The sequence below is a fragment of the Oxyura jamaicensis genome, chromosome 1, assembly GCF_011077185.1.
Source record: "Oxyura jamaicensis isolate SHBP4307 breed ruddy duck chromosome 1, BPBGC_Ojam_1.0, whole genome shotgun sequence".
NCBI lineage: Eukaryota > Metazoa > Chordata > Aves > Anseriformes > Anatidae > Oxyura > Oxyura jamaicensis.
The window spans coordinates 70431139-70455298 of NC_048893.1; the positions used below are offsets into that span (position 1 = coordinate 70431139).

At 38.0% G+C, this 24160-nt stretch overlaps 1 long non-coding RNA gene across 10 annotated transcripts in view; it reads right to left on the reverse strand.

The window, feature by feature from the left end:
• Window positions 1-24160, reverse strand: part of LOC118155656 — a 111688-nt gene that overhangs the window by 7080 nt on the left and 80448 nt on the right. For 9 of the 10 annotated variants that reach the window (XR_004745951.1, XR_004745935.1, XR_004745943.1 and 6 more), the window contains 2 exons: window positions 16002-16065; window positions 13088-13175 (listed from right to left, as the gene is read on the reverse strand). This is a non-coding gene — a long non-coding RNA (uncharacterized LOC118155656). Of the gene's footprint in view, window positions 1-2070; window positions 2295-13087; window positions 13176-16001; window positions 16066-24160 lie in introns of those variants that run through there. The other variant, XR_004745939.1, reaches the window with a different exon arrangement.

Below are 24160 nucleotides of genomic sequence, written 5' to 3' on the forward strand. Positions count from 1 at the left end.
GGGGGGGGTTGGCGGGGGGTGGAGGAGAGGAGAGAAAAAAAGCTGAGAACAGCAATTTGCAGACATCTTATTTATTTATTTACTTTCCTTGACAGCAGCTAGCCACGCCTTAGTCTGGCCCTTCCTCCAACCTCTGCTAACCTAAAAACCAGCGCCAACCTGGCAGCAGGCCATATATTCAAAAGTAAACATTATTCTGCCATTTTTCAATGTTGTTAATCATAGCCTGATCTTGCGGCGGCCCCCCCCCCCCCCCCTTTTTTTTTCCTCCTTTCCCTCCCTCCCTGTAGCTTAAATCCCTGACTTTGCCCCGGTTTGTTTCGCTTTTTATCTCCATCAAGACATCAAAGTCACGCTCTTATCTAACATGGCAAACTCGCAGAAAACGCGTTGTAGGGATTTTACCTGTGCCCAGCGAAGCAGCAGCCTATTTTGGAGTGCAAAAAAAGCAAAGTCAAGCCAGGCACATCTTCAAACACTGCTGTCCCACAGAACTAGGTGGTACGTCCTTCTCCATCACTACAGTAACGGGCTCTTTCTGACAAAACGCATACACTCCTTGCACAGCCCATAACTACCACTAGAAACCTGCCTTGCTCTCGCAAAGCCTTTCTATTTTCTTGTTTAATCGCACCAGGAATGCTTCAAAACCAGAGAGCCCGAGCACGCCGGCGCCGCACCCGCTGCACTGCACCTGACTCTTTGTTAGCCCTCGCCGCGCTCTTTCTGTCCCTTCTGCTCCTCGCTGCCTCCTCCCACCTTTGGCTGAAAAATAAATAGATAAATAAATAAATACAAATAAAAACTAGTTGCCTATTGCTATTTTTTTAACCTAGTCATCTGCTGCATCGAATGGACAGAAGGCAGAAAAAAAGGGGCAGGGGAAAAAAGGGTTAAACATAAAAATGATAAGAAAAAAAGGAAGAAGAAGAGAAGCAATTCAAAAAATAATACGGGGGGGGGGGGGGGGGGGGAGGGGAGGGGGCGTAAAAAGAGGAGCGCGGGAGGGAGGGGACGCTTCGGCGTGGCTCCCGGGCCGTCGCCTTGTGCGCCGCGGGGCCTCGCTGCCCGCCATCGGCCATGTTGTGCGGGCTGGTGGCGGGCAAGGGCAAAGTTTATCGTTCGGCCTGGCTGGCCTCACCGACTCCACACACACACCAATCCCGCCGCGGAGCCCTTTCATCGATCTTGTTTGGCACCCCAACCCCAACCACCCCTCGCCCCTGCGCCCGCCCCGCAGCGGGGATGCAGGTGGAGACAAGCGGGGGGTGGGGGGCAGGTAGCGCTGGTCTGGGGACGTGCCAACCCCTTCCTCCCCTTCCCCCTGTCCTTCCCTCCTCTCCATCCTCCTCTTCCTCCATCCCCGCCGCAGCGAGGTGCTTGCCGCTCGGCGCACAAAAGCCCGCATTTATTTATTTAGCGTGCGCAGAGTTAAGGAGGAGCCTTTGTGCACATCAATTTCACACCCAGCAGCCAGGAGATGCCATGCTGCTGCTGCTGCTGCTGCTGCTCCCCTCCGGCTGACACAGCTCGGCTGCAAGCGCCACAGGACAGCCTGGAGGCTCATTAATAATTGCGAGCGGCTCCCCATTTCCATATTTAAATTGGGAAGCAGCGTATGATTAAGAAGAAAAAGGCCAGGAAAAGTAAATAAATAAAAAGCCTACGCTTTCTGCCCAATCTGACTTGCCAGGAGCCTGCACACTTTAACCCCTTCCTCCCCGCAGCCCTGGGTGCCCAAGAGGGGCAGGCCGGACTCCTCCCTCCGGCTGGTTCCTGGGCACTCGCCGTGAATATTAATTATGCCAGTTTTGTGTCTGTAGGCGACCACGTGAGGTCTTTTGCAAGGCCCTGAATAGCCGCAAACTAATAAAGGGAATTTACTGCAATCCACTCATCATTAGCTTTTCGTTTTGAGGAAGGAAAAAAAAAAAAAAAAAAAGTCTTATAAAAGTCTTATAGGCGGTAGTGTGATGGTAATATAACGCTTTTCCACTCAGTTAATATTCGCGAAGCTATTTATATCGAAAAATTTTGCAACGAAGATGCAAAGACGCAGTTGCAGCTCACTGGGCAGGAGCGGGGGGCAGCGGGCCCTCAAAGTGCAGGAGCCACTGCAGGGCTCGGTGACAAGGGGACAGATCTCGGTTCCCCCCGCCCCGGGACCTGCCAGCTCTGCCGGTGGCGCTTGGTGTCGGGTCGGGCCGGGATGGCGAGCTCTGCTCTGCTCCTCGCAGTTTTCACAGGGTCCCTGTCCCCTCGGCTGCCTGCAGTTTGCTTCTGACCCTGTGGAACTGTCACCGTCAATAAAAATAAAAATAAAAGTAAATACGACCTTAACAGATCGGAATGGATGTTCTGATGAATACAAAAAGCGATTTGTCACACCCAAATGTTTGGCGTTTATGGCTGGCAGCTAAAAGCAAACAGAAAATACACTGAGCAACGCCTTGCCTACAGAGGAAGGCAGAACCTTCGTAAGAAGGCAGGCCCAAACTCCTTAGATACGTATTTGATTTTAGAGGCCACGTGATTATTTTGAGGACTCTATAGCTATACAAAATGCTGAAAAATCCTTAGTTAAAAGCCTGCTGTTCTCTCTTAAGACTTTTGCTAGGTGTAGTCACCATGACGAACCCCAAATACTTTGTTAACAGGAGCTGCATGCCTATGAATGCTGCTCATCATCAGTGCTACTATATAATCATTGCTTTTGTCTTGTTTAAAGCAACATGAGGCTGTCAGAGACAGTGCAACCCAACCGGCCAAACAGACCTGGATGAAAATATCACTTAGACTTTAGTTTCTGGTTTCTAAAATAATTTTTAGAACATATGAGAATACATTTTTAAAATAATTCAAAGTATACCGTGGGTATTGAAACTGACAAAGTAAATAACGATTTTAGTGTACTTTCTCTCATTTCTTACACATGTTCATCACAGATTTCCCAGTATTATGAAGTCTATGTTAATTGGCTAGCAATTACAAACTCAACATGCTCACTTAAAATTATCTCTATGCTCTGTAGCTCAAAGGAGCATGAGGAAGCTGCACAGCTGTATCTTGCTGAATTTTAATGGAAAAAAAAAAAAAACTCCTTTAAAAGATTAACTGCATTATTAAACCATCCAAAAATATTGTAGGTGGGGCTGGCACAACTGCTAACTGTTCCTGCTGCCAGCTCCTTCCTGTTATAAGACTACATTTTCAATTTCTAATAAACTTTGCCAAACTTAAACTGTTTGGCTGAAAATTTCTCTCACCAGGTGTGTGCCTCAGGGATAACTCATCTGAAAATCTGCAGCCAAATGGCTTAGACCTTTCCAAGAACAAGCCTATCGAAGCACTGATTGCTTGGTCCATGTTGCAAATTACAGAATCCTTTTCTCTGCATCTCCATGCTTGGCACAGAGATGAGAAGGGAGGGAGCCTGGTGGGGAAGCATATTTTGCCACTTCATTCCAGTTAGCTTGTAAAGGTTTGAAAATGCCAGTTCATACATACTTGCTAGGAACTTGCTGAAGTTTAATAGGAAAAATTCCCAAAGATTCCACCTGCACTAAACATGCTGCTTCCTCTCACAGAGAGACTAGGCTTTGTGGCTGTGGGAGCAAATGGAGCAGGCAGAAAGGAGAAAGTGCCAAGAAGCCAGGACATCATCGAGAGAAAAGCAGGAATCGCCGATATCTGTACATGCTTTCTCTATGGAAGTGCTTTAAATAGAGAATTATCTTCTGACTGCCATCTGTTGGCTCAAGCTGCAGTGCACTGTGGGATGGCTCAGGATATTCCACTCCTGGTGACTCATTTGGATGTCAGTAGAGTGCTACAAGATATAATCTCAGTTTATGCAATTTACTCTTAACCACCCTTCACTTGCAAAAAAATTACATGCACAAACGCGCATTCACACAAATGTGTGTGTGCATACATGTGTTAATACTGTATTAAAACAAGGGTCAATCTTGTTCAAACAGGATTAAAAGGCACAGAATCAAACAGAAAAAGTAGGAATTAAATCTGCCGTGTAGCAACACTTCTTGTATACAGCCCTCGTACAATACAGTCCTCAATCACAAGCCTGTATTACATATTTTCTGCTGGGTCCTGGCTTCATTTAATGCATTAAATAGGAAAATATCAGTACTAGCAGCTTCTCAGTGTTTCATATTCTCATCACTAAATGATGTGAAGCCCCACATCTTGTTTACTGGATGCTTCTCAAACTCTCCTCTGCAGTCTGAATTACAAGCTTCTTGTGTGGTACTTTTTGACATTGTGGTCCTTGAATGCTTCCCAGAGACCTATTGCTTTATCTTTCCCCAAATCCCTTGAGTTGAAGGAAAGGTACTACCCACATTTCAAAGAGTAAGGATTTGACCCAAGTACCCATCCAATGTGAGTGCCCAAATGGAGAGATGAACCTGGCTTTTTGAGTTACTCAGCTGCATACAGTACTGTATATATACTGGCACTGGATGCTGACAACACCTTTCCCCCAGGTTTCACTGGCAGTGGCAAATGCTTGCCATGATTCACAACCAAATGAGAAAATGAGGAACCAAACCTAATAGATTTATAATTTAAGTGTGTTAAAAAATAAATGTAAAATACCTGACCTAGTGTATTTCTGCCAAATACACACACCTGTTTCTTTACAAGACAAAACTTTAACCCCATAACACATAGTATGATTTGCTTTATGTAGTGTTTTCCATTCCCCCTGTTTAATAAAACTATTCTTAGCATTACACTATCAGAACACAACATAAGCTCAGTTTTAAAAAATATATTTTCTGTCCTCTAAGATCTTCATTTTAAGCAAATATTAAGATCTGGGGAAGGTTTAACTTGTAAGTTTTCAATTGTAGACTTGGCAATACCAGTGATGCCCTAGGGGGAGGTGTAACGGGCTGCTGAGCCTTCCACTTTTTTGTTTCCAAGCTGAATACAATTCACACTGGTTATGACTCACAGTTGCTGTAACTGATGAGTAGTCCACATAAACCAAGTGCTCAGACTACACAGTGACCATCAAATATACTTGTGAGGCAAAAGCGCCAACAACTTCAATAGTAATTTCCCCCACAAGATGAGAGGATGAGAGGATATGTTGTCAGGGCAGCAGGGGAAACCCATAAGACTCTTACTGGAAAGTCAGCTGCTACCAGTTTGTTGTTAGTTCAGACAAATATTATTTTAATAGTACTTTGCTGAATTTGTTCTGCACCTTCTGAATCTTTATCCTCTTTCTCGAATATTTGGAGCATTTTGAAGTGTCCCTAGAGCTGAAAATCACTACGTAGAGAAATGTCTATTAACCTGAATGCCAATGTTAACTTTCACAGATATCTTTGAGATATTCCAGTTGCAGTAGTGCTTCAACCTGGTGCTGGAAAGAAAACTGTTAAGTGGGATCAAACCCCAAATCATGGATAACATGTTGTGAAGTTAAATGTGAGAGCATGGGAAGAGAAAACTGTTTTGCAAGGTGAGTGACCCCGTAAGTATTCACTGCAAAGAGTACAGTTAGATCATTAGTACCTTTTTTTATAGTGACAGGAAATCTTGAACACCCAAAGGTAGGTTGGGTCTTTGGAAGAATGAGCTTCTACATCATGGTATAATGATGCCAACACCAAAGATCTCAAACTGAAGTGTGGTCAGGTGACAGTTTCCAGTAAGAGTCATAGTGTGCTATAGTGAAGCAGAGAACAGTTGTCTGAAGGTATGCTAGACATTAATTATTCTCAAACTGGGATGATAACAAGCAAAATTTTGATAACATCATTTCCAATACCAGCATCTTCTCAATGGAATAGTGGTGACTGCTTGGGGTTAAATGTCTTTAGTGCAGTGCTATAATGTGAAACCAACCTTACTCAGGGCAAATTTGACAAGGCTAAAAAAATAAATAAGTTTACAGGAGAGAAACAGTTCAAGTAGTACAAACAGACTCAAGGCTTGTAAAGGACTCAAGTGTATTTTTGAAGAGACTCTTCTGATCTACAGAAATCAAAATGTAAGCTCTTCCCTACATTTTTTTTTTTCCATTCTTTTTTCATCACAGGTTAAAACTACAGGTTAAAACGTAGGTTAAAATTACATTCTTGAATCCTAGCTGTCATATATCAGAATAGCTAACTTACATGGAAGAAATGCTCCAAACCAATCCAAACTGCTGGCTAGTGAACATTTCAATGAAAAAATAAACCTGATTATGAAAACACTTTATTACAGAAGGTTAGGATACTTCTGATAATTTTCATTTTTAAAAGTCTATTTATTTGGAAAAAGTACATAGCAACTCTCTGCACTCTCATTATAAGGGAAAAGTTAATCTGGTAAGTGGCCTAATGAAGAAGAAGTAGGAAAACAAAGAGTTAAAGATATTATGTTTACAAAGCACACTGTTAATTTTGAAAGGTTAAAAGGAAAGTGAAAAAAAATGTGTGTAGGAGATGAAAAAGTGCTGGAGCTTCCTTCTTAATGTGGTTCCCAACCACACAACTGTGGTTTAAGCTCTGAATAAAAGTCATATTATTCTTATCTTAACCATCTAAGAGCAGCCTACACATATTCTGGAACAAGCCATACACTACTGAGAAGTAAGGCTGGTACCTACATGGAAAAAAAAACAAAACAACAAAAACAAAACAAAACAAAGCAAAAACAAACAAACAAACCCCACAGTCCTCTGTTTACTGAATCAAAGAAGTCAAAATCAGCCAACCAGAAATTTAAACTAATCCAGTTAAGTGTTAACTTATTTTCTAGCTTTTGTTGCTTTTTCTCACAACATTGATTGTTATTGAAACATGGCCTTTTGTTTATGAATTTACTTCTAACACAGGACTGCTTGACAAGCGATGCTTATGCATTTTGTCATATGTCATTAGTTTCTTCCACATAACTATGCATGCTGACACTATAAAGGTACCTCTCACATTTTTTTAGTCTAAATAGATTAATTTTTGAATTATTTTAAAATAAAATAAATAATGAAAAGTGTAGTGGAGTAATGAAATCAATGCTAATTCAATTTCATTTTTAAGGTTATTCTGGCATTTGAAAAAGTGGCCAAACACATTCTGCCTGCTTGTTTTTATACAGATACATCTGTCAGAAACTCATGCACAAGCTTGTTTGGGATTCCTAGTATTGTGTGTGCTGTAAAATAAATCTGTATTGGTCTGCTCCCAACCTAAATATACTCGTGACTAAAGCTTTCACATGCAGATATAAATCTAGTAAATCAAAAACTGTTTCCAGGAGCTGTAACTTACTGAATTTATATACAAAAACTATCAGGTGATGAAAAAATTACATCAAAGATTACTTTAGCTTCACCATAATACACTTCTACCATTAGATTTTATTTTATTGAATGATTCACGCTTTTTTTTCTTTTTTTTTTTTTTTTTCTGGATTTTCTTTCACATTTCTGCTTCACAATTTCAAGAGATATTATTTTTAATCCCCAAGCTGCCATCCCACCTAAATCAACATATAATTTTTAATAATGAAATCTCATTGAATGGAGATTTGTGAGAATTACAGATCTTTCATGGGGCAATCTGAGGAAACATACCAACACAGCATAACCTCAGAATGTTTTATCAACCTTTCAATTTTATAATATCAAGATTTAAAGCTACAAAATAGGAGTTTTTTTTTTTTTTTTTTTTTTCTTTATAGAGCAAAAATAATACAAGAAAATGCTTTGTGTTCAGTTTTTTGTAACAGGGTGTACTTCATAGCATTATTTGTGATATGGGCAGAACCTCTGAAATGGTGAGTTGCTTCTGTAGAAAGATGCTAATAGGGATTCAAATCTCACAGTGGAAGGGAGTTTACAACAGGACAAAATTCATCTGGAACTTGACTGCTTTGTAGGAAATTCGCCTATTTAGAGCCACCACAGATGTTTTGCCTGAATCTGTCTGTACATGCAATTAGCAGAAAATGAGCAGAAAATTGCAATCGTTTAGGAAAGGCCAGGGCAATTATTTTAAAAAATAAGTCAAAGCTTTTATATCCTGTACTTTCTGTTCAGTCAAGATACACCACCACTCCCAATTTAAAAATTAAAAGAAAGTTGTTGTTTTTTTTCCCCTCTGTTATTTAAAGGACACTGGATTATACTGTGCAGTTTGAAGTTTTCAGAATCATCAACCATTTACAATGCAGCAGTGTACAGGGACTATAACTTTGGGCCTGACCACATGCCGAACAAAGGTGAGGACAGATTCTCAAGCCTTCTGGGCAATTGTGCATTTTACAGAATAAGTAGAAAAAGCAATCTTACAGATTTGCAACAAACACTTCTCAACTTTTACTTGAAGAAATAAGACAATACAGGTATTTTTGTGCAATTCAAAGTACTTAGCAGCTGTAAACAATTAGGTATGAATTTGAAAAGCACTAACTTCAACACCTTATTGATTGACTAAATTATTATTATTATTATTATTATTATTATTATTATTATTGTTTGCTATGGAATTTTCCTTCCAAATTCTTAGTGCATTGTTATGTTTTTAATGGAAAATCTCAATAAGACTTTTCTGCAATGAAAAGTTTAAAAGATAAAAGGCTTTTAAAGTATCTTTTCTTACGTTGGTAACTGCAGCAAATAACAAGGTACTTGGGTTTGGTGCTTTTATTTTATACTCTGACACTCACCATATTAAGTTCAGCATTTTTTTACATAGAAAATCTTAAAGGAAAAAAAAATCAGCATGTTTGTGTTTTGTTTACAGAAAGTAATCCAGTTATTACTTGCAGTTATTTATATGTGTAGCCAGGGAACAAGTTCAAGTTCCTTTGAAACAATGGATTATTTTTATTTTTATTTTTATTTATTTATTTATTTTTTCTGGAGATGTATTTTAGAGGCAGAAAATACTGCAGCACTAGGAGCTCTTGATATATTGAACAGGAGAGGAAATAGTCTCAGAAACTATGTAAACTGCTTCCAGCCTGAACGTAGGAGGCCACTTTTGCCAATATTTCAAAACAAGTTTAGCTGAATAAGCATATTTTAGACATTACAACAGGGTGTAATCACTTTTTCATCTGATCTGCTCTTTGTGTATGCTTTATTACAAAAAGGTGGAAAGGTATACATGATGAAAAAGCAGCCATAAAGAAAGAAATTTAAAATAATAAATTACTCTAAAACATTTTCCATTTTCCCCTGGCACTCTCCCCACTAAAGTACATGAAAAAAACTCATGTAAATAATGAGTGTATGACTCATGGCAGAGTTTCATGTAACTTCCACATCTACCATAAGCTTTCATGGGATTCTTTCTCTCACCGGCACTAGCCACGACATGGTAGAGGATGCTATTTGAGATGTTTTCTTTCATCCGAAGTGAACTAAATGGCTTGAGCCGCACTTGAGAAGTTGCCTTTTCCCTCCCCTCCCCCCCCCCCCCAGTTTGGGGAGTGAGGGTGTGAAAGCTGGGGCTTCGTCAAAGAGTAGAGGCAGGAAGAGGTGCTGGCACACAGTTCTCTGTGAGGATGCTTCATGCCAAGACAGCCCAAACACTCTGCCCAACATAGCCAACCTGACAGGACACTGTGAGGACTGTTTATTTTCTGAGGCTCAGAAGAATACTGAAGGTTGTGAACAGGACACAAAAAAAACACATGCCGGTATCTAAATACCACAGGTCTACAGATCCGATTCCTCTTTCCAAGCAATAGGCTTACTCTTTAAGACTTGAGAGGACTGAAGATTTCAGACAGTGCAACACTTGTTTGGCTGTAAAGGGGAAGGCTTCTAAAATGGCAAAGCAGAACCCATGTCTGTATGAAGCAAGCTGCAGAAAACAGCTTCCCCACTGTTCTCCTTCCAGGCTTCAGAGAGATGCCTTGGCTGGCGTAAACACCTGTAATTCAATCACAGTAAGATCGTTTCACATCAGCCTGGGACCTTGGCTGTACATGGAAAGGTAGGAGGCAAATTCCACTGTGAGGGAAGCCTTGATGTCATCGAATTACCTTGCTGGAGAAAGATAGTTTCTGGGCTGGAAATACCGAGTTTAGTCATCTGGTATGGAACAGCAGAGCATGTGGTTAAGAAATGCAAGCTCATGCTTGTTTCTTAGTGATCTCTGGCTAATACTTCAATTCAAGCTCAGTGATGAGTATTTGAACACTTACACATGCCTTGTGCAAAAGGAAGAGATGGCTTAATAGAAATACATCTGTGTGTATAGATTATGGGTTAAAAAAAATCAGAATGAAAAGGTATGAAATACAGGATTGCAGAGTATAGTACATTACAGAGCTTTTCAACTTCTGGTCACTTTTTGAAAAAAAAAAAATAATAATGAGTTGGCAGTAACTGACTATTACCCACTCTCCAGAATTTCCTATTGATAATACGATAATACTTAGCACTATGGGAGTAGTTCAGATCCCATCTTCAGTTTAGAGGATTGATGTGGGAGGGTCTGCTCTGGAAAACTTACAGCACTAATACAGATATTAATGAGGAGAAATATAATGCAGAGAAAGGCTGGGAGCCAGAATAATCATTTGTGTATGTTAATAACTGGTCCTAGGAAGGGCTGTGTGATCTTATTGATTCAATGATTTTGCATCAGGCTCTTTACAAAACTTAAGTCAAAACTAACCATGAGACTATGAGATATGGCATGCTCAGCACAGTTAGGAAAATAATGCTAATAATCCTTTTTTCTGCTCATTGTATGAGGTCATGTTGAGATTTGGAACCATCATTACAGCAACTGAGTTTGGTTAGGATGACCAGGAGCAATTAAAAATGTTTCACTTGAAAGAAAACTCATGCAACTCTTATTAGTTAAATAATAGGAGGGGCTGTCATCTATAAATCTTCATCTATTATTTCAAAAGGAATATTCACTACAGTGTTTTCTTTCATATATTATACTATTTCCTTAGCTGTGAAGGTTGAATATTACCATTTATAAAAGGACAAAAATAGCGTTTGAAGGATATTATGGTATTTTCAAATTTACAAACTGTCCCTGTAAAAAATACATTATGCCCCCAAACTCTTCTCTCTAAAATACAAGACAGTAAATAAATAACACTATTTCACATGGGGAAGTTATGATGTTGAATCTGTAAACATCTCCATCTGCTGCTTATAAATAGACTGTGTGGAAGACTTAGCCTGAATCACCAGCTTTGTGCACCTCCTCAGAACCATCTTGATCCAGAAGAACAGGGTAAAATGCTTTACCCTGATAATAATGTTGTATGACTTCAGCTCTGGAAAAAAGTTGGATTTTCTCCTACACTACCTGGCTACTAATTAAGCTTCCCTCCCATATTACTTTTTAACCAACTGAAACTCAGTCTCTTTGCCCTCCGATGCATCAAAAACTATGGAACTAAAGGCAATTTCTACACTGGTCATTCTGTTCAAATACCGTCACCAATTACGTCAACATGTTATTTCTTGTCTAGATTTCAACTACAGTGCCTATCTGCATAAGTGTATGATAGAAGAGCCAGTCCTCAGATGGCCCCAAACTTTGCAAAACAAAAACCAAATATACATAGTTATTCTTTCCTTAGAAGAGTTCTGCAAGCCTCAGATTTCTTTAACTTCCTTAGAGGCTGAACCAGGGGTGAGCCCTCTACATATGAGTCATTTCTTCCTTGTTTTCCACCTGTCCTTTGCTAAGCCAAACTCAAACATGCTGAAGGATGTTTGAGAGATTCATGCAGAGGATTCATGCAGAGCTTTTGCAGAGAAGCCTGCTTGAGAAGGAACCATCAAGCATTCCCTCCGAGTTCTCCCTTGGAGTTCTCCCTGCCAACTAGTAGTTGGAAGGCAGAAATCAGCTGAGATACATAAGTTTTAAAGGCACATCAGAAGGCTAAGAGCATACCTTGTATTTATAACATTTCATTCAGGAGGTTGACTTACCAATTTCCAAGAAGATACTTAAAGTGTCTTCTGCCTTTAGAAGTCTCCAAAGGCAGTACACACCATAAACAGTCTAGTCCACTTCCATCAAGATTACCTTTATAAATCCATAAATATTTATAGTACAAACACTTCCAATACAGCCCTTGGTAATTTTGCCTAAACTCCATCAATTATATTATTATACGAAAAGACTGTAGCCAACAGAATGTAGCCATTCAGAAGCATTTGGAGAATATGTTAGTAAGTGAATTCATTTTTCTGTTTTAAAATCCTTTCAAGAAACGAATAAACTACAATGACAATAGAATCTTTAACAATATTACTCAGACAAATGTTTGGACATCTGACACGCTAGAGTGAAGCACGATAGCATCTATCATCAGCCGATGCTGTACAATTATACAGCATTTCCCTGCAATCAGGAACTGCATCAGAATAAAATGCTGTGCTGGAGAGGCAGACGAAGAACTTCCTTGCAGAAACACAATCCTTAAAGCTTTTCCATACAAACATCAAGAATGGACATAAAATGAGAATTTCAGGTGTGTAACTGGGGGCAGTGCGCAACTGGCCCTCACTGACTATCCATGGGAGTTAGACCTGTGAAATAGCCGTTTATATATTTAAACATACAGTATATTTAAACACAAGACAGTTGTGGCATAGACAAATTAATGGGTATGAGTTTCCTTCGTTATGCAAGTTTCCAGCGGTATGCAATGCTGACAGAAATGCTGATACAAACTAGCAAAAAACTGTATCTTCCTAATATGAAGCGGAAAACAAAACAACAACAACAAAAAACACAAAACAACAACAACAACAACAACAAAATACTTTAAGACAATATTAGGGCATTCAGCATTTTTACTGGGCACTACTTTAGCCCCTGTGTTTTAAAACCAGTTAGTTGAGTTACCCAAAGTATTGCTGTGCAAATATGAGAGATCTGGAAAGTGTTAAACTCCCTAAAAATATTCTAAATGTTTCTTATGCAATGGAATGCCACAAATTTCCAAAATCTGATATCTGGAGATGTTTAAAGGCTTGAAGCCATAATTTGCACTCAAGCGAGTGCCACTTGAGGAATAAAACTCCCTGTTTCTATTCCACCAAATTATCAGATCTTAAAACTCTGCCACTGATCTGAGACTGAATACCGCAACTACTGTACTTATTTAGGTAATAAAACACATTTGTGGTAGATGTTGATTTCTATTAGATTTCTGTCTTTCTGAAGTAAAAGAGAGTTCTGGATGTTAGAAAAAGCTATTAAATAGATGTCTGAATAAAAAAAAATACATGAAAAACAGTTTATCACATGGGTATTGCTAGATAGGATATTACACAATAAATCTATGGCATGCATATAATACAGATGTATACCTGGAAGCTTACATTATCTGTACATAAAAGTTCATGTTCTTCAGAAAAGATCAAACTACATTTTTTTTCATGCATTTTCACTTGGTTTGGAAGTATACATTTTGAGGTGAAGCGTTATAAAATGCCTCTGAGAGTAAAGCATTTTTTTCACCTCCCTCCCTTTTGCAACTTACAATTTTCTAGCAATGTATGCAGGCACAGAAAGAAAGAAAATGGCTGCAGAATGAGACTCGCCATCATTAAAGTAATTAAAACAGAGTACTAATCTTTAATAGCAATTATTGTTTTAATAGCCCCTCCAAATTATAAGAAGCAGATACCTAGAGCTTTCCCTCCAGCAACAGCACTCTAACCCCACCAAGGGAAGAAAAGTACTCCTTGCGAGGCCTGCCAGAAGGAGCCCCAACCAAGCATTGCATCTTCCCTGTCACAGACACCCAAAATTTACACAAAGTGGTCAGAACTGGCCCCACTCCAGGCCAACATTCCCTGCAAAGTGAAAATCCTTTGGTTATGTCAAATAAAATCCCAGAGGTAGTATATACAATACCTAACTCAGCTTCATGTCTGGCAAACACAAGCCTGTTAAATGCAACAAGTGCAAATCCTTTTTGTAAGAAATTAAATTTTTATGGCTGGCAATGCCCTCACTGACTTTTCAGCCTACTTCTATACCATGAATTTATCTACTCGTTTTTGGTCTGTTCTTGCACCTTCTCACAACCTGGGTGTAAGGTGCAGTAACTGGTATTAACACGGTGACAACAGGAAGGACAAGGAGAGATCAGGCTGCTACAGATCTCGAGACAAGGCAAGTTGCATTTTTTCCTCTGCCTCACTAGTTTTCAGCCCTGGGGTGTCCTCTGGGTCTTGACCAGTGACCAACCCTCCGGAACTCCCTCCCACCCATTCCACAGCAGCTTCCAGCTCTCCCATGCAACTGCCCCATTCAAATTTGAGTGCACGTTCCACAAAACAGTGCAATGGGACAGGAGGACCATCTTCACAAATATATATTTATTTAAACTACACAACACATTCCCTTATTACAGCAGGAAATTTGGTGTGAAATACTGCAGAACAATAGTATTAGCAAGGAAGGTATTTCTTACATGGGATATATCAGGGCTCCCTTTGGTTACCTTTAATGTGGTAACATAATTCAGTATGTTCTTTTTCAGGTTTAACTATCACTGCATCTGCTTTAGACTTGAACTCCATAGAAATGGACAAAGAAATGCAGGTCTCACGCTGGCATTCATAAGGCAACTGTTCTCTGCAGCAATTCCTCAAAAGAACCTTTGCTTTAATTACTTGTGTCTACACAAGAAATACCCTTAAAATTCTACTGCGTGTAGCAGAAATAAAAGAGGATTATCAAACAGTGCCATGATTATCACTTTAATAAAAATAAATATATGTAAAGCAGTGTTGAGTTGTGTAGAGTACCCACCTACTTAACAGTCACACTTCATTATGCAGGTAGGCCACAAACACATGCACCATACAGTAAAATGCTATGAAAAATTCTGCCAAAGTTTGTTTTAGATTTCTAAAAGTTGAGACTGATGCTTTTTAAACATAATTCAATTTTATAATTAATTATGTTCTTAGAAAATTAAACTACAAAAAAAAAAAAATCTGTATTCACTTTCTAGAGCATCTGGATTCAGTGAAAGCAAGTGCTCAAGATTTCCTATTTTAATAGGTTAATGAAATACTATTGAGATAAAATAATAATGCGGGGGTGAGATGAGTAAAACCACACTTAGTAGTAGATGAGTAAAACTAAACTACACAGCACATTTTTGTGCTGAGGCCCACATGCACAGAAACTGTGACTAAAACTTTTCATAATGAAAAATATTCCCTATATAACTGGAATCTTCATTAATTTCAGGCCTGTTCCTTGCTTATTCAATGTAATTTTCTTCTCAGTATGTGTGGAGTACTATGAAAGTGCCCAGAAGCAGGGGATATAAGAATTTAATCAGAGCAAGAGTTTTTTTTCCAATCTTTCAAAGATTTGACATGGGAGAATATGTCTCCTTTGCAGGGATCCAAGTTCTGTTTGTCAGCTGAATTTGTCCTTTAAGTTTCCCACTGTGCCTTAGAGGTGAATGGAGAAGATGAGACTTCCTGACAATTCTTCTGTAACAACTAAAATCTGTCATTAGGTCCTCTACTATCCATCACAGAGAAATTCTAGCAATGATACCTTTGCAGACTCTAGCTCATGAACTGTACTGCACGCTTCTGGATTTGCACTGGGCAGGAAACACAAAGAAAAGATTTTTTTTTTATTTTTTTTAAAAGCCTTGGAATCAGCCAGCATCCATGTGAGCAAATAGCAACTGTAATATCCAGAGGGACTGACAATGACAGGCTGTCACAGCTCTACAAGGAAACTGGGGAGAGACAAGATACATGGCTGAGGAAGAAGCACCACAGTGGTGGGGATGAGGGCCTCTCCCAAGACAGGGGTAGCGTGCCTGGAGAAAATGAAGCTCCATAGGCTGCTGGAGAAAATGAAGCTCCGTAGGCTGCTGGGAGTATCAGGGCATGTAAATACTTGTCACATTCAGTGGCTTTTCTTAATGTCTATGAAATGTGTAATGACACAATTAGGAAAATAGCCATTTGTTCTAATAGTAAAATATCAGAAGGATCCTACCTCCTCAAAGCAAGTGTATACATACTGTTGGACTCTGGACATAGCCATCAATCCGCTTGCAGAGCTATCAGGAAAAAAAAACACAATGTGAGAATCTCTCAGAGACAAAATCAGCATTGAATAATAATAATAATAATATTAATAATATTAATAATAATAATAAACAAGTAGAATAAAACTGAAGAACCAGACAAAATCCCATTTCCCCTTCTTTTCCTACCTTAAAACAAACTGTTGAAGGTTGATTTGTTAAGGTTTTTAAATTTTTCTTTCTGGGAAACTGAAAGCTCACAACAACTTCAACTATGGGATCTCTGCAAATGTCCTCACACTGCATGTACCTAATTAAAAGATTTGTCTTCATCCAAAATTACTGCAGTACATCAGTATTCGACTTGCTCCTTTTTGTGGGACAGAAACCTCAATCAGAAATTTCTGTCTTTTCCTTCCCCTATTCACAACCAATTCCCTAAAAACAAACAAAAAATCCCTCTATTGGACAGGGTTGCAACTCTCAAATAATACACAAAATTGCAGGATACCCAATGGCAACACAGGCATCCAAACTGTGCCTGCAAATTTGCTTTCACTTGCCAGAAATCCAAGGGGTTTAGTAACTCATAGAACCCACCTGAATAAAAACATTTACTAACACAACAGTGTAGTTTGTACTACATTAGAGTCCTTACAAATACAGTGTCTTTCACACTAGGTAAGAAAAAAATATGCATTTTTATAAAAATAAATCTCTATTCTACAATGAGTGAACCAGTACAGAAAGTAAAACTAACCAGCCTGTGTTTAAGGAGGAGCTTCTTAGTAACTCAAAATTCTAGACACAACCAAAGAGCACATACAGATACACACACATGTGTGACTTAAACAAAAAGAGTTATGCCAAGAAATAGTTCCATAAATCTGATGTACTATGCAGGAATTACTGAGTTTTTAAGAGTAAAGTAACTGACAAAAGAAAGCTACTCTGAAAGTTTATGATTGATACAGTCAACAGGATTTGAGAGAAAAATATGATTTCTTTCTTAGTCTAAAATCAGGACATAATTACATGTTTGTAATGCAGCCTATAGTTTTGCTATTTGTCAGTTTTCAGAACTAGCTATAAGCAGCTTCCCATGTGCTGAACTGCATCTGTGATTATGAAAATACTTAAAACCACAGAAAGGACTCATGGCCATGCAGATGTGCTTTCTGACTTATCAAATTACCCTTTTATTTTGCTCACAAATAGGTCACTACTTGCATGCATCCAGGAGTTAATGCTAAATGAAATGATTAGTGACTGAGAAAGAACTGTTTCGACACATGCAGAGTACTTTATGCCTTGCAAATGGTTAAGAAAAAAGAAATAGGGAAATGTAATAACAACAACAAAAATCACTTATAATTCCAATATGATTTAATGCAGCTATTAACAAAGATTATCTATGTATCAAATAGTGTCATAACTGAGATGCTTGTCAGTATGAAGCATTGGAGGGGAATATTCAGCAAGTTAGAAAAATATGTTTGATCAGCATAAGGGCTACAGATAAAAAACTTCATAATTGCATTTGCAAGTTTCTTTGTCTATACCCAAACCTAAGCAGTGAATGGAGTTGATGGGATTCTGCCTGCTTCCACTGCAAGAACGGTATTCACCTCACTGTATTAAATATTTGCCCAGTTTGAAGCTCAGATTCAAATTTGATTTCAGAGCATGCCTACAGTTGCAGTTAGTTTATTATTGTTCCTTTACTAAATATTAAAGCCATAAAGTGATAATGTATCTAAGTACTGAAAATATTCTTAATAACTCAGTCATGGTTCTGTTCTAAAAATGATTTTCTATGTGTGGCAAAATATTTTGCCTATGAAAATAGTCAGAAATCAAGTATGTATTTGCTAAAGCAAACTTTTGATATTTTAAGGGTTACAAAAATTATATATATATATATACATATATATGCATATATAAAAGTTATTCCTGGATGAATTTCCAACACCTGGCAATTTTATGCTGTTTGCACCGGGTTAGTGGTTGAACATTTGCCACAGGCTAAAAAGCCAGGCTCCTAAACAATTGCTTTTTTGCTTGTTAGTATATTCTTTCTAACTGTGAAACCTTTTTAAATGATTCATCTGTTAAACAATGTATCTTCCCAGGAATATATTATGTGATCTTGAAAATGTTTAAGAGTATTTTTTCATATTAAGCTTTAATATTTGTAAACATTTCCATTTAAAACTTGCTTTTTCTATTTGCATGTGTCTTACCCAACACAGCATTTTAAAATAGCATTATCAGCTGTATTTCTAAAGGGTCAGATGCAACTTGGCATGGATAAGACAATGAACTGATTATACCTAGGCATTTGTTTTGGGGTAATTGTTTGCAGCTAGTGCAGCTGAAGAGTTAAAGCCATGTGCTGAATTTAAATCTATAAACATGAAAGTTGGTGCCAACTTGGCAGAGAATCTTGCATTCAAAAGTAAATGGGTCTCCCTGGCAGTTTCAAGTGGAGGCATCAATATGAGGTTTAGCTGCAGCCTCTCTAGTTTACAGATGCAACCTCCCTTGTCTCTGTCGCCTGTTACTCAAAACAGGCCATATTTTGCGGAAAATCTCTTTAAAACAGACCAAGAAAGGTCACAGTTTGCATTTCAATGAGAATATTAAAAGGAGATCTGGCATGGTTTATGACTTCTATAAGAAAAATATCAAAACTCAAGCTACAACTATAAAAACAATTTATTTATTTATTTTAATTGACTTTTAAATAAATCAAACTCAAGTAAGGTTTACTGGTTTCAGAGCGATGGGATACTGTAAGCTAGCCTGGAAGTGAGATGTCAGCTCCTAACAGACCTGCAATAGTATCTCTCACAACGTATTCAGACACACCATTTAAAATTCAAAATGCACTTTGGAAGGAATCTAACTACAATGGATAAATCTATATTTCATTTTAATAACTGCAAAAGGCCAAATCTATTATAAAATTAGAAGCTGAAAAACAAAGCTAAGGAAATATGTGTTCTTTGTGGAACACATTCTTTTTTTAATAGAGGTTTTAAGCTTGGCATACAAGTTGTCAAAAGACCAGGTTATCAGTGATATCCCCGGACTGTGTCCATAACGTATCTTTACATGTGACTTTTACAGCTGTATCAACAGCTTCTAAAGTCCTGAATCCTGAAACATGCCTATTCTTTGTCAGTCCATGTATAAATGATGATCTACACCTAGTCTTTGCTTGTAGCTAAGCTGGAAGTATTTCAGGATGTAACCTAAAAGTATCTAAATAAAAACTGGGAACAAAAACAAAACAAAACAAAACAAAAACCCAACAACCCAAAACAGAAGGTAGATTAAGCTAATACAATGTTTTCTATGAAAGGACAAATGTCATCTTTTATTCAGCTGGACTCTTTTCCACAGAAGAGAAAAAAAATAGCAGCAATACAGTGCACTGGTGAGCACTGCCCTCTCACTGTCTCCCGATGTACTGACATTTGATTTGCTGCTGATTAGTATGGGCAAAAGAAGAGAGGGGAAAAAAAAAAAAAACTGGCATCAAGTCACGTCCTCCATCTTAGTCCCAGCTGGTACCAAGCTCCAAAGAAACAAAGCGAATTCAGACTGTGCTATCATATATTCATGACCAAGAAGAAATATAAAAACCAGCACATTTGAATTCCTGATAACCATAGAAGAATAGTGCATTGGCATGTTGAATTTTTCCAGCCAGCCTTTGCTGACCTATAAACCTTTGTGACTGGAACAAATGCAAATAGAGCTGACTTGCCTCACAAACTACTGAAGGGTATTCAAACTGAGTTGTGTCTAACAGGCTAACAATAACTCACTGTCCCACCCATGCAAAACACACAGTCTGGGAAAAACAGCTTTAGAAAAGCACTTGACGGAGACATAAAACACAGACTACACCAGAAAAAATAGCCATCTTTCTTCATATTTCTTTACCTAAAATGCCATAATAATAAATAAAAACCAAAACAAAACAATTTGGAGTAAAATTATCGAACTATATAACTAAAGTGACCAATTTTAAAGCCAGGCTGGGATGTAGGAACAAAAAATATCAAGGACAGCTTCATTTAATGTCATTATCGGGCTACAACCACTAAAGTTCACACCCTTTAAAAAGAAAACCTACAGTAAATAGCAAAGTCTAAATAATGGTTGTATGCTAATGAATCACATATTAGTACTGAGCTAAATTACACTTTGGAAAAGCATGTATTCAGAGTAAAAGGTCTGCTCCACTGCAAAGTCCCTGGATTACATTTCTTCTTGAATGACCATTCTTCTTGCATTTTTACTCAGAGAAGTGAGCTATCTGAAGGTTACCAGCTTTGATATGACCCCAGTAATGCTACAGACAAGGAAGATCAAACTCATATAGTAATTCAGCAAAATGCTTTTCCATCAGAGAAAGGAAAGGAAGCACCACTGTAGGGCATTTATTCAGCGAAAAAAATAATTTCTTTTTGTGAGGGAGCTAAAACAGGAAAGAAGTGGATAGCTCTTTTCTTAAGCATCTGCATGCTCTTGCTGTCCTTTTATTTTACTCTGCACAGTCCTGTGCCTGAATGGGCCCAAGCAGCCATCCCTTGGTCTGCTTCCAGCAAAGGACAATTAAAGCAGCCTTCCTCTCTGTGTGGAAAGGAAGGGATGGATGAGAGCAAACTAACATAACAGAAAATGTAGTGCTACCTCAGTGGTCCTGCTGTTTGTTCAGTAGTCATTAGTGCTCTAGTCTGACCCTTGGCTTTATCCTGCACTTGCACTGCTCAAGCATTCATTAAGAAAGCTGTATCATTTTCACATTAAAGCTACCAGATAAGTTCAGGTATCTGATTTCTCCCACTTAGACTCAGGAATCTGGATGTCTAATTTTCTGAAGCTGTGTATGTAAGAACTGCAGAGAAATGGGCACCTGCTGATGAGAACTCAGATCACTGACTGCCTGTGCTGGAAGCCTGGTCTGAGCAAGCTCCTAATCTGCTACTTTAATTTAGTCCCTAAATCTGACCTCCCTAAAGAAGGAAGAATCAGGCCACAGCACCAGTCCCAGAAGCAGCCACCACTAGCCTTTTGCATTCAGCAAACTACATGCATATATAAAATTGCTTGTGTGTGAGTCTACAGATTCTGATCATGACAGATTCATTTTTAAGCCTTTTCAATATCTGGTCTTTAAGAACAGTGTTAAGGGTAGTTGCGAAAATTTGTCTCAGTTTCCATTAAAGTGGGTATGATGTACAAGTGTTTCATAAACATCCCCCCATGTTCACACAAATGTGGATGAAACTAGGAAACTAGCACTCCACATAGCTTAAAAGAGAGCACAAAAAGAGAACTTTGTATTTCTATTACCTAATAGCAAAATGTAAGCCATAACCCTTGTGAGAATGTGAACAAGAAGGTAACAAGAAGAATCCCTTCTGGACCAAACTGCTATGCATGCATACATTAGAAGTGTTAAAATGGAGCTTCTGTGAGGAGAGGAATTCCCAATGATGGACTAAAACCCTGCCATTATGCCATGTTCATTAAGAAAGGTGACATGTATCCTCAACTCTGTTGGACATCTGGGAGCTTTGGGCCTGTAGTAGTCTACAGGCTTATTTATCCTGGGATTCATCCTACAAGCTGCCTATGTTAGGTACCAGGTATAACTTGTCTTTTTGGCTGCAAGTACAGTTAGTGGAACAAAGCAAGATAATGGGAGTTGTCTTCCAAGATGACAGAAGGCCTCTCTGCCTCTACAGCTATTACAGGAGGATCCCTGATGACCTCAGGAGACAAGATAGTCAGCATCTAGAGGCTGAGTTTTTTCTCTCCTTGGTCATCTGTTATAAAGCAACCATACATCCCCAAAATAAATTAATTTTCACTAGGATGAAATTACTTAAACAAAATAATGTATTTCATTAAAACTCTGATACTCGCCTCTTCATGGCATTTCTACATAAATTTTAAATCTTCTAATTTTATTTTGTTCTTAAATAATGTTTCAGTGGCATTAGTATTGATTACAAAATTGATTCTAATTTGTCTGGATATGCAGGTTTTATAATCATTGCTGGGCTAAAGCATTCAGAAAGGCAAGTAAAAGAATAGAAAAGACAGTGACTAGCCTCCTTTTGCTTCTCTATATCAATAGAATATAACTGTTTGTTAGAACAGTGTTAGTGTTGCACCGGGTTGGCAATATTCTGCCACGTGATGAAATGAAGGATGAAGAATGAAACCAAGTTACTTATATTCTAGCATAGAAACAATGAGCAGATAGTTTTGCAGAATTATAAAGAATTGTAAAGAATTATAAATCTTTTTTAGATTTAATGTAAATGCAGCAAAATCATTTTATGGATTAAAAAATTTACAATTTAAGTGTACAGTAAAATGCACAGAGATAAATTTGATGGACTTGTTCCAATACAAAAAAAAAAAAAAAAAAAAAAAAAGAATTGTCTTTTTTTCTTTTTTTCCTATAAAAATTCAAGAACTCACAGGGACGAATAGGTTTTAAAAGCACAAAGAATAACTTCTCTAGAACTCCCATCTTATCCTGTGAAACTCTGAAAAGATTAAATCAGGCAAAGTATGTAAATAATTGAAAGCTGAGTTCATAATTCTGGTCTCTAGCTATGATGTTGTCCTGGTATGACATCTCACACATTTTTTAAAAAGCTATCATAAATACGCACTCTGTGTTTATCCAAAACATTAAAATCAGATACAGAATATCCTCCCTTAGTTTTCCTCAGTCCAGGGTATTGCTCGCTTAATGTAACTGATGCACTGGTTTTAAGATCATACAACCTCCAGCTATTTAATATTATATCTTACTATAAAGTGTAGAGTACAATATATTTTCCAAAAGGTCTGCTATATTTAACAGCTCCATCAGCCAGCTAATTACAAATAGAACTGCTGATTTGGTAGTCATAAACAACACAATTCTCTGCACTCTATTTCTTTTGCCCTTGCTCTTTATAAAAAGCACAGAACATTTTTTACTGCTGGCAAAGAAAGATATGACACACTTGTTTAGGCTTTCATTAATTATGACAGGATAGGCTTGTATACTCACTGGATACTAAAAACACCCAGCAAAAGGAGTGTAACTTACATGGTACTTCATACACCATGTCTGACAGAAAACTCATGAAAGGATTATTATTATTATTATTATTATTATTATTTTAAAAAAAGAGTTTCATAGCATTTTTGGAAGCAGTAGATTTTTATTTGTTTATTTATTTATTTATTGCAGGTGTTTCAGTACATTTAACTTTGAATTCAGACTAAATGGCCTTTTCAGTCCAAATAATAAATTGAATAAATTGCTTTAGTTCAGATGGGTTATCATCAACAGCAGAGATTAGATATAATAGAAAAAGGTAATAATCAGAATCATTTTAATATTATTAAAAGCTCAGGAAGCTAGGAGGGCCTTAGGTGAGAAGCAAGACTAGACCATTTTCAAAAGGACACCCATGCAGAAGGTGAGCTTACATACCTCTAGGCTTAAGAATGCCCTCAGAAAGCCTATCTTTTAAGTTTGCTGTTCTGAAATCCTTAGCCAGTGGTACTCTCTTTCTATCAGGCCTGTGCCTTTTTTAGCTACAAAAGCAGCACAGAATTTTACTCACATAGCCATAAGAACCCCAGGTTTGCTTCAACCAGCTCCCTAGTGAAGCACTCTCCAAGGCTAAAACAGGGCACAGAGTCATTAGAAAGGCATTGATCTCTGCTTTCCTGAAAAGCACTTCATATTAGAAGTGCTAATGGATAGAAGCTTGAAAAACATCATTTCTGGAGAATGAAAAATACTGTTGTTGGCAAGGCAAGGCAAGATTGATTGATTTAACTATTGTGAAATAGTTTACAGGGGAAAAAACAAAAAACAAAAAACAAAAACAAAACCACAAACAAACAAAAACAAACAAACAAACAACAACAACCACAAAACCACAAGTTTTTTTGCATGTAAGCTCTTTTTCTGGCTTTAGAGTTACAATCATACTGCTATTTCTCAGTTAAAGACAGCAGAATGGGCCCTAGGACCTTAATTCAGAGTCAGATTGACTCAAATCACGTTCACAAGCCTTTGAAAACCAAGACA